Consider the following 12,168-nt stretch of genomic DNA (forward strand, 5'->3'; position numbering starts at 1 on the left):
TTTTATGGTTCCTAAAAGAGTACTTCCTCACTTCTCCATAATACTCTGCAAACAATCTTATTTCCCATGAGAAAAGGAACTTAGAAGAAAACCACTAGCATTGCCAGGAAGTACAGAGTGCTGATTTAATGTCACTGATCATGATTTTATAGTGTTCTGCACAGGAGTAATATTCAGTATTTTCTCCAGCAAACTTCAGCTACACCAGAGCGAGCATAGAGGTGGCTGCTAAGATTAAGGGAGAGATAAGGGTGGTTGTAAAGAAGTTACTTATGAATCATGAATCTAATTAAGTAAAAAGAGAGGGGAAGACAGGTGGAAGGTGTGAATAATGAGGCTGTGGAGGTTGTCAATAGACAAAAGTACTACAAAGGTAAAAGAACTGTTTTCATGGGGCACTTATGAGCGCAGAGTGTCAGGAACTGAAGTCAGAGGCCAAGATATTTTTCTGGTTTCATTTTAGGTCTTCAGAGTCCAGAAGGCCAAGAAGGTCAACCACCATAGTTGGTTGGACTTAGAAGACAAGATTTATAGCTCAATCAAGGGTAGACTCAGAGGTAAACACTAAAACTCAGTATATTTTCAAATCCTAGAGATTGAAACACAAACTTTTTACTTCTGTGACTGTTCTGTTCACAATTTATTTTGAAGTTATTGGTAGTGTTAGAAAATTTTCATGTGAAAGGCCAGTGGAGTCATATGGCACACACCTGATCCATCAGAAGTTCAGTGTCCGTGAGATTGATTCAAGATGGCAGAATAGAAGGATGTGCTCTCCTTCTTGGAAGAACACCGGAATCACAACTAACTGCTGAACAATCATCGATAGGAAGACAATGGAGCGCACCAAAAAAAGATACACCACACCCAAAGACAAAGGAAAAGCCACAGTGAGATGGTAGAGGGGTGCAATCATAATAAAATCAAATCCCATAACTGCTGGGTGGGTGACTCACAAACTGGAGAACACATAACACAGAAGTCCACCCAATAGAGTGAATGTTCTAAGCCTCACGTCAGGCTTCCCAACCTGGGGGTCTGGCAACGGGAGGAGGAATTCCTAGAGAATCAGACTTTGAAGGCTAGAGGGATTTGATTGTAGGACTTCGACAGGACTGGGGAAAACAGAGACTCCACTCTTGGAGGGCACACACAACGTAGTGTGTGCACTGGGACCCAGGAGAAGGAGCAGTGACCCCATAGGAGACTGAACCAGACCTACCTGCTAGTGTTGGAGGGTCTCCTGCAGAGGCAGGGGTTGGCTGTGCTCACTATGAGGACAAGGACACTGGCAGCAGAAGTTCTGAGAAGTACTCTTTGGCATGAGCCCACCCAGAGTCCACCATTAGCCCCACCAAAGAGCGCAGCTAGACTCCAGTGTTGGGTTGCCTCAGGCCAAACAACCAACAGGGAGGGAACACAGCCCCAACCATCAACAGTCAAGCAGATTAAATTTTTACTGAGCTCTGCCCACCAGACCAACAACCAGCTCTACCCACCACCAGTCCCTCCCATCAGGAAACTTGCACAAGCCTCTTAGATAGTCTCAGCCACCAGAGGGCAGACAGCAGAAGCAAGAAGAACTCCAATCTGGCAGCCTGTGGAACAAAAACCACATTCACAGAAATATAGACAGATGAAAAGGCAGAGGGCTATGTACTAGATGAAGGAACAAGATAAAACTCCAGAAAAACAGCTAAATGAAGTGGAGATAGGCAACCTTCCAGAAAAAGAATTCAGAATAATGATAGTGAAGATGATCCAGGAACTCGGAAAAAGAATGGAGGCAAAGATTGAGAAGATGCAAGAAATGTTTAAGAAAGACCTAGAAGAATTAAAGAACAAACAAAGAGATGAACAATACAATAACTGAAATGAAAACTACACTAGAAGGAATCAATAGCAGAATAACTGAAGCAGAAGAACGGATAAGTGACCTGGAAGACAGAATGGTGGAAATCACTGCTGCAGAACAGAATAAAGAAAAAAGCATGAAAAGAAATGAAGACAGCCTAAGAGACCTCTGGGACAACATTAAACGCAACAACATTCGCATTATAGGGGTCCCAAAAGGAGAAGAGAGAGAGAAAGGACCCGAGAAAATACTTGAAGAGATTATAGTCAAAAACTTCCCTAACATGGGAAAGGAAATAGCCACCCAAGTTCAGGAACTGCAGCAAGTCCCATAAAGGATAAACCCAAGGAAAAACATGCCGAGACACATAGTAATCAAATTGGCAAAAATTAAAGACAATGAAAAATTATTGAAAGCAGCAAGGAAAAAATGACAAATAGCATACAAGGGAACTCCCATAACGTTAAAAGCTGATTTATCAGCAGAAACTCTACAAGCCAGAAAGGAGTGGCATGATGTACTTAAAGTGATGAAAAGGAAGAAGCTACAACCAAGATTACTCTACCCTGAAGGATCTCATTCAGATTTCATGGAGAAATCAAAACCTTTAAAGACAAACAAAAGATAAGAGAATTCAGCACCACCTAACCAGCTCTACAACAAATGCTAAAGGAACTTCTCTAAGTGGGAAACACAAGAGAAGAAAAGGACCTACAAAAACGAACCCAAAACAATTAAGAAAATGGTCATAGGAACATACATATTGATAATTACCTTAACGTGAATGGATTAAATGCTCCAACCAAAAGACACAGGCTCGCTGAATGGATACAAAAACAAGACCCATATATATGCTTTCTACAAGAGACCCACTTCAGACTTAGGGACACATACAGACTGAAAGTGAGGGGATGGAAAAAGATATTCCATGCAAATGGAAATCAAAAGAAAGCTGGGGTAACAATACTCATATCAGATAAAACAGACATTAAAATAAAGAGTGTTCCAAAAGACAACGAAGGACACTACATAATGATCAAGGGATCAATCCAAGAAGCTATAACAATTATAAATATATATGCATCCAACATAGGAGCACCTCAATACATAAGGCAACTGTTAACAGCTATAAAAGAGGAAATCAACATTAACACAATGATAGTGGGGGACTTTAATACCTCACTTACACCAATGGGCAGATCATTCAGACAGAAAATTAATAAGGAAACAAAACCTTTAAATGACACAATAGACCAGAGAGATTTAATTGATATTTATAGGACATTCCATCCAAAAACAGCACATTACACTTTCTTCTCAAGTGCCCACAGAACATTCTCCAGGATAGACCACATCTTGGCTCACAAATCAAGCCTCAGTAAATTTAAGAAAATTGAAATCATATCAAGCATCTTTTCTGACCACAACGCTATGAGATTAGAAATGAATTACAGGGAAAAAATGTAAAAAACACAAACATATGGAGGCCAAACAATACGTTATTAAATAACCAAGAGATCACTGAAGAGATCAAAGAGGAAATCAAAAAATACCTAGAGACAAATGACAATGAAAAGTCGATGATCCAAAACCTATGGGATGCAGCAAAAGCAGTTTTAAGAGGGAAGTTTATAACTATAAAAGCCTACCTCAAGAAACAAGAAAAATCTCAAATAAACAATCTAACCTTACACCTAAAGGAACTAGAGAAAAGAGAACAAAACCCAAAGTTAGCAGAAGGAAAGAAATCATAAAGATCAGAGCAGAAATAAATGAATAGAAACAAAGAAAACAATAGCAAATCTCAATAAAACTGAAAACTGGTTCTTTGAGAAGATAAACAAAATTGGTAAACCATTAGCCAGACTCATCAAGAAAAAGAGGGAGAGGACTGAAATCAATAAAATTAGAAATGAAAAAGGAGAAGTTACAACAGACACTGCAGAAATACAAAGTATCCTAAGAGACTACTACAAGCAACTCTATGCCATTAAAATGGACAACCTGGAAGAAATGGACAAATTCTTAGAAAGGTATAACCTTTCAAGACTGAACCAGGAAGAAATAGAAAATCTGAACAGACCAATCAAAAGTAATGAAATTGAACTGTGATTAAAAATCTTCCAACAAACAAAAGTCCAGGAAAACATGGCTTCACAGGTGAATTCTATCGAACATTTAGAGAAGAGCTAACACCCATCCTTCTCAAACTCTTCCAAAAAAATGCAGAGGAGGGCTTCCCTAGTGGCGAAGTGGTTGAGAGTCCGCCTGCCGATGCATGGGACACGGGTTCGTGCCCCAGTCCGGGAAGATCCCACATGCCATGGAGTGGCTGGGCCTGTGAGCCATGGCCGCTGAGCTTGCGCGTCCGGAGCCTGTGCTCCACAACGGGAAGGCCACAACAGTGAGAGGCCCGTGTACTGCAAAAAAAAAAAAAAAAAAACTTCAGAGGAGGGAACACTCTCAAACTCATTCAATGAGGCCACCATCACGCTGATACCAAAACCAGACAAAGATACTATAAAAATAGAAAATTACAGACCAATATCACTGATGAATATAGATGCAAAAATCCTCAACAAAATACTAGAAAACAGAATCCAACAACACATTAAAAGGATCATAAACCATGATCAAGTGGGATTTATCCCAGGGATGCAAGGATTCTTCAATATATGCAAATCAATCAATGTGATACACCATATTAACAAATTGAAGAAGCAAAACCACATGATCATCTCAATAGATGCAGAGAAAACTTTTGGCAAAATTCAACACCCATTTATGATAAAAGCTCTCCAGAAAGTGGGCATAGAGGGAACCTACCTCAACATAATAAAGGCCATATATGACAAACCAACAGCAAACATCATTCTCAACGGTGAAAAACTGAAAGCAGTTCCTTTAAGGTCAGGAACAAGACAAGGATGTCCACTCTCACCACTATTATTCAACATAGTTTTGGAAGTCCTGGCCATGGCAATCAGAGAAGAAAAAGAAATAAAAGGAATACAAACTGGCAAAGAAGAAGTAAAACTGTCACTGTTTGCAGATGACATGATACTATACATAGAGAATCCTAAAGATCCCACTAGAAAACTAATTAGAGAGCTAAGCAATGAATTTGGTAATGTTGCAGGATACAAAATTAATGCACAGAAATCTCTTGCATTCCTATACACTAATGATGAAAAATCTGAAAGAGAAATTAAGGAAACACTCCCATTTACCATTGCAACAAAAAGAATAAAATACCTAGGAATAAACCTTCTTAGGGAGACAAAAGACCTGCATGCAGAAAACTGTAAGACACTGATGTAAGAAATCAAAGATGATACAAATATATGGAGAGATATACCATGTTCTTGTCTTGGAAGAAGCAATATTTTGAAAATGACTCTATTACCCAAAGCAATCTACAGATTCAATGCAATCCCTATCAAACTACCACTGGCATTTTCCACAGAACTAGAAAAATCTTAAAATTTGTATGGAGACACAAAAGACCCTGAAAAGTCAAGGCAGTCTTGAGGTAAAAAAGCAGAGCTGGAGGAATCAGACTCCCTGACTTCAGACTATATTACAAAGCTACAGTAATCAAGACAGTATGATACTGGCACAAAAACAGAAATATAGATAAATGGAACAAGATAGAAAGCCCAGAGATAGACCCACGCACATATGGTCAACTAATCTATGACAAAGGAGTTAAGGATATACAGTGGAGAAAAGCCAGTCTCTTCAATAAGTGGTGCTGGGAAAACTGGACAGCTACATGGAAAAGAATGAAATTAGAACACTCCCTAACACCATACACAAGAATAAACTCAAAATGGATTAGAGACCTAAATGTAAGACCAGACACTATAAAACCCTTAGAGGAAAACTTAGGAAGAACACTCTTTGACATAAATCACAGCAAGATCTTTTTTGACCCACCTCCTAGAGAAATGGAAATAAAACCAAAAATAAACACATGGGACCTAATGAAACTTCAAAGCTTTTGCACAGCAAAGGAAACCATAAACAAGACAAAAAGACAACCCTCAGAATGGGAGAAAATATTTGCAAATGGATCAACGGACAAAGGATTAATCTCCTATATATAAAAACAGCTCATGCAGCTCAATGTTAAAAAAACAACCTAATCCAAAAATGGGCAGAAGACCTAAATAGACACTTCTCCAAAGAAGACATATAGATGGCCAAGAAGTACATGGAAAGCTGCTCAACATCACTAATTATTAGAGAAATGTAAATCAAAACTACAATGAGGTATCACCTCACACCAGTTATAATGGGCATCCTCATAAAATCTACAAACAACAAATGCTGGAGAGGGTGTGGAGAAAAGGGAACCCTCTTGCACTGTTGGTGGAAATGTAAGTTGATACAGCCACTATGGAGAACAGTAGGGAGGTTCCTTAAAAAACTTAAAATAGAATTACCATATGACCCAGCACTCCCACTACTGGGTATATACCCAGAGAAAACTGTAATTCAAAAAGAAACATGCACCCTTATGTTCACTGCAACACTATTTACAATAGCCAGGTCATGGAAGCAACCTAAATGCCCATCGGCAGATGAATGGGTAAAGAAGATGTGGTACATATATACAATGGAATAGTACTCAGCCATAAAATGGAATGAAGTTGGGTCATTTGTAGAGACGTGGATGGACCTAGAGACTGTCATACAGAGTGAATTAAGTCAGAAAGAGAGAAACAAATATTGTATATTAATGCATATATGTGGAACCTAGAAAAATGGCGCAGATGAACTAGTTTGCAGGGCAGAAATTGAGACACAGATGTAGAGAACAAACGTATGGACACCAAGGGGGGAAAGCGGTGGGTGGTGGGGTTGGTGGTGTGATAAATTGGGAGACTGGGATTGACATGTATAGGTACAATGAGTCACTCTTGTCATTTAAGGAAGTTTCCCATCAGTGGGGAACTGTTTATCAGCCAAGTTCCCAGGTGTAAGCTAAGAGGCCACCTTACATGCAGGATTTTCTAAGACTAGACAGTCTCAGGCCTACTACACTAACTCTTTCCTGCACAGAAGGTCTTCAGAGACTTTATGAGGTAAAGGATACTGCCTTTTATTCAGAGTATGAGATCACAAATGAAAGATGCATCCATGTTTTTGTTAATAAATTAATTTATTTGATGTATACTTGTGATATGATGGGGACACTAAATCACAGTACTCAAAGCTTACCTATATGTGGACTGTGGTTGAGGCCTCAGGCTGAGAACAAATAGCTTGAAAACACCCTCATGTTCAAAAGTATAATGCAAGACATTCTTGCACATCTTGCAAAGAGGGTGGACCAACTGAATTGGGCAGACCTTAACCTATACCCTATGGTAAGAGTTTACGGAGTGGTGGTGGTAGAGGGCTTAAAGAAACCCATATGCTCAGAAAATGAGAGGACTCTTGTTTTCATCCTCTTGGTAACATATGAATCTCCCTAAAGAAGCTTAGGGAACGAGAAGGTCCACCCAGCTATGGTTGTAATATTGGAGCGTATAGATTTTAATTTAGGGAAAATAAAGATAGGTAATGTTTCTGAAAAAAGTTGAATTTTCTGATGAAAAATCCACTTCTGGTACAGTGTCTATAGATTGAACAGAGACATCAGAAATATAGAAAAAAGATTGGTTGGCTTTGAAATAGACCAAAAATGAAAGATGGGATAACTGTGTTGGCAATATTTTTAATAATATGGATGAATATATGACATGATAAACATCACATAATAATATGTGTAATAAATTGGTATGATGGGATGCAAGGTTACCTGTTTCTTGTGTTTAGTAAGAATTACTAATTAAAAGCACCATTTCATATATCCAATAATAGTGCAGGCATGTTTGAGTTGAAAGAAAATGACTATACCTGAAAGTCAAACATCAATAAACACAAAAGTATACACTAAAACTCAGTATCTTTATATCATAAGAGTCTTGAAAAATAACCCTCTCAATGTTGTGACTATTTTGTTTTTAATTCATTTTGAGGTCGTTGGTAATGTTTACCAAATTTTCTTGTAGAAGTATTTCAGACCTTTCAAAACGTGTTGTATTTTTTAACACAGAAGAAATTCTTATAATCTCAATTGATTTAAATTTGTTTCCCCGTGACATGCTGGCCATTTTTCATTCAGTGGTATTTAGACACTCTAGATAGTGATATACTTAATACAACAGGAAAATTGCTGATTTTGTTGTTAAATCTGATCTTGTTGCTTAACTCTTTTCCAATACTTTCTGTTTTCTGGAGTTTCAATAGTAATAAAATACATTTTAAAAAGAAAAAAGTTAGCATTTCCTCCCAAGTGAAATAAAATCAAATAAATGAATAAATAGTAAACAACTTACACTGAAATATCAGTTATAAAATCTGATTTACTCATATTATAATGTGTTTATACCCTAGAAAATTATAATGAAATGACTGAATTTTTTCATATAATATCTTCTAACTGCACTACATATAATAATTTAAATGCTATTCATACACATACATTTACACACATATTAAACCAATTTTCTGATTAAAAAAACTGTAGAGATTCTTACAAACATATTCTGTGGTCCAGTATCTTTTATACTTTTTCCCTGAAATAAAATGTGCAACTGGGATGAACTATTAATTAAAGAAATGAGCAGTTCTGCATGTTTTTCATTCCATAAATCTTTTCAGACATTCAGGAGAATGTCTACTATACTTGAATACAATTAATAATAAGCTTTAATAATTTTCAACAATGATTACACACTTTGTTTTCACATTACAAATGCTCTTGTAAAAAAAGTTTCCTTTTACTTTGTTTCAAATATTCAGAATATTAGCAAAGGCTAATCTTAAAATAATTTGATTTGTCAAGAAATAGCTTCTGCTTTCCCTGGTTTTATCATTTATATAGTGTTAAAACCCATTATCATTCAACAAATATTTAAAAATTTACTGGAAATGTGCCATTGTCCTCTTTCATTTAATGGGTGACTTCAAAAGAAAAAGGAATAGAGAAGAAAAATAAAGAGGTTAAATAATGAAACATAACAGGTAGTGTAAAAAATAAAAAGTTTTTTTTTCTTTTGTAGCCTTATATCATGGCAGTAAATGCATTAGATTTTTGTGTTTTCTGTTTTCCAGGGGCTCTTATGTCCCTGAAGAATTATTCCCCTAAGATCAGAAAGAGAAAATAAAGGCATACACATATTTTTTAAATGTCGCAAACATTAAACAAACAGGACTAACAGTATTTCTACTGTATTCTCTTAAAATTTTGTTTCATTGAAATCCTTTTAAAGAAGTTTTTGTTCTGCCAACATCTCTCATTCAGGTGCCTGGAGAAAGGAAATGTGGGTGGCAGTGACTAACCGAACTAGCAGCTATTGTTTACCAAACAAATTTGGACAGATTTTATTTGTAATTGCCTAATGGAATCAAAACCATAGAGTACAGAGTCAGACAACCTCAGAGGGCAGTTGGGGTTTTTGTTTGTTCGGGTTTTTTGTTGTTGTTGTCTTTTTTTTTTTGCCACACCTTGCAGCTTGCGGGATCTTAGTTCCCTGACCAGGGATCAAACCCGTGCCCCCTGCAGTGGAAGCGCGGAGTCCTAACCACTGGACCGCCAAGGAATTCCCGGCAATAGGGTTTTATAACTGATGGCATCCTGAGTAATCTGACCCATTAAAGATCATTAACATTTATTGGCCACCTACACTGTGAAGTACTGAGCAAGGCTTTAGAGGTCACTTTTGTCTCAGACCCTTTCTTCCTTCCTACTTGCTGTTTCTTCTTGCTTGAAGCGCTCTTTCCCCTTATCCTCTCATCTCCTTTGGTTCTTCATTCAAAAGTCATTTTGTCCATGAGGCCATCTTTGTACAGCCTATTTCAAACTGCGATCTTCATAATTCCCCAACACTCCTTATTCTACTTCCTGACTTATTTTTTCTCTATAGCACTTCCCACCATCTGACATAATAATTTTCTTTATATGTTGTTGTTTGGCTCTGCTGACTTGGATGTAACCTTCATGATATTTTGTTTGCTTTGTTTTATCCACTACTCTTTCTCTAGCACTTAGAACAGTGCCCAAGAAGTAGCAGTTGCTCAATAAGTAACTTTTGAATGAGTGACTCTCCTTTTTGAAGTGCTCTCTGATTTCCTAAAGCAAACTTAGGCATTTTCCTTCTGGGTGTCCATAAAAATTATAACATGCACACAATTTATTTGTTCACATATCAGGATGTGTGACTGACTCTGAGTTTAACTACAGGGACAGGGCTGGTTACCTAATTTAGAGAGCCCAGCGCAAAATGTGAATGTGAGGTCCCTTGTTCAAAAGTTAAGAATTTCAAGATGGCAACTGCCAAGTATTAAGCCAAGTGTGGAGCTCTTCTAAAGACAGGTTGTATGCTCCTGAAGCTAGCCCTGAAGAGGAACTATACATGTATCTATTCATCTTCATATCTCATAAGTGAGTAATGTCCCTGGCACATAGTAGGTTCTTCATAAATGCTTGTTGACTGAATGCATGCATCTTTATCTGGAAGAAGAAAAGAAGATAAAAGGAATTTTTAAGTAGTTCACTTATATAGTACTATCACAAAACAGTCCTGATTTTTGGAAACATAATTAAAATGGGGAGCCTGAAGTAAGCTAAATGTGTTTTGCAAGTGATATAACAACTTGCAGGGGAAGTCAGGATTATGTGTTGCCCTTAATTTTAATTCACTGTTTCACTTCTGATCCAGATTGATTTTCTACGTTTTCTATTTCAGAAATGAAAAACAAATATTGAGAGAGATATGATCCTGATCTACTCTATCTTACCAAGTAAGTCTTTATTTTATTCAAGGTGTAAAGCAACATGTTTCCTAAAATCATAAAGGTGATAGATTTGATCAGTAGTGCATATATTTTGTGATTTAACTGTAGTAACTGAAAATGGGCAATCTAGTATCTAGAGACCTTTTTTGTTTCCTTGATACAAAAAACAAATATATCAGACTATATCTAAAATATTTATTTGATTACAAAGAAGTTGGTTCTCAACTCCCAAGTAGGAGAGAGATTTTTGCTATCAGTGTGTTCCTGTGGCATATTTTAGAGAAAACAGGAATTTGAAAATGAGCTTTAAATCCCAAGAGAATTTCCCTTAAATTTAGAAGGCATGTCTATTTACAGGTCACTTCATAAAAAAATGGTTATTCTACTTTCTTTTGTGCTGACTAAAAAAAAAAAGTCCATAGGTCTTTGTAATCTGCAGTGTACTGAATAGACAGATGAAAAGAGATATGATTGAATTAGTAAATGAGAGTGAGCCTTCTATAGGAGCAGATCCTTCTATGCAGTATCTTCAGTTAATCTATTCTTTCTTCATTTCCTCAAGGTCAAGGCAGCCTTTTACTATAAAGGACAGCAATGATATGATAATACCTCATATCTGTATAGCAGCTTTTATTTTTTCAAAGGACTTTTTTCTGTTCTCACAGTATCATTGTTAGGAAAATAGAACAGGTAGGTTATTTTTATATCCTTCAGAGAATTGTACATACATGCACAGAACAAAACATAAAAAAAGGGAAAAAATGAGGAGAAAGTAATGAGTATGAGAATTCAGCAAATATTTAGAATAGATTATTTTTGCTATAGTTAGAAATTCATTGTTATTTTAATATTTTATTATTGCCACTAAAGTATATCCAAATCTGTACAATTTTAAATTTATTATTCACTTGCAAGCACTATAAGAAGAGAGAAATAAATTATTAATTCAATGTGGAGGTAGTGTCATGAAGATTTTTCAATCTTTCTTTTAAATCTCCTATAAATCAGTATTGTTTCCTTAAATTTGCAAATGTAAAGTACATGTTATAATTGCTTACTTAGTGTTTTCTGAACATCATATAGGTATTTTTTCTACATAAGAAACTCAAAATATATGTGATAATTTACCATATTTTGAAATTAGTATATATGATGATATTCTCTGAATTCATAAAATAAGTCAAGGTAAAGTCCTGAGCTACGGAATTTGATGTTTTTTTACAGTAATTTTCATTGGAGTATAGTTGCTTTACAATGTTGTGTTAATTTCTACTGTACAGCAAAGTGAATCAGCTATATGTATACATATATCCCCTCTTTTTTGGATTTCCTTCCCATTTAGGTCACCACAGAGCATTGAGTAGAGTTCCTTGTGCTATACAGTAGGTTCTCATTAGTTATGTATTTTACACATAGTATCAATATTGTATATATGTCAATTCCAATCTCTCCAGAATTTGATA

The 12,168-nt window shown here is 36.3% G+C and overlaps 1 protein-coding gene across 1 annotated transcript in view; it reads left to right on the top strand.

Annotated features, from left to right (window-relative positions):
- The window catches only part of LRRIQ1 (leucine rich repeats and IQ motif containing 1), a gene marked incomplete at its 3' end in the record, with an annotated part of 287,926 nt that overhangs the window by 72,625 nt on the left and 203,133 nt on the right, over positions 1-12,168 (top strand). The window contains exon 3 of the mRNA XM_079714084.1: positions 10,657-10,711. The remainder of the gene's footprint in view (positions 1-10,656; positions 10,712-12,168) is intronic.

The sequence above is a fragment of the Hyperoodon ampullatus genome, assembly GCF_949752795.1.
Source record: "Hyperoodon ampullatus genome assembly, chromosome: 11".
Lineage (NCBI taxonomy): Eukaryota > Metazoa > Chordata > Mammalia > Artiodactyla > Ziphiidae > Hyperoodon > Hyperoodon ampullatus.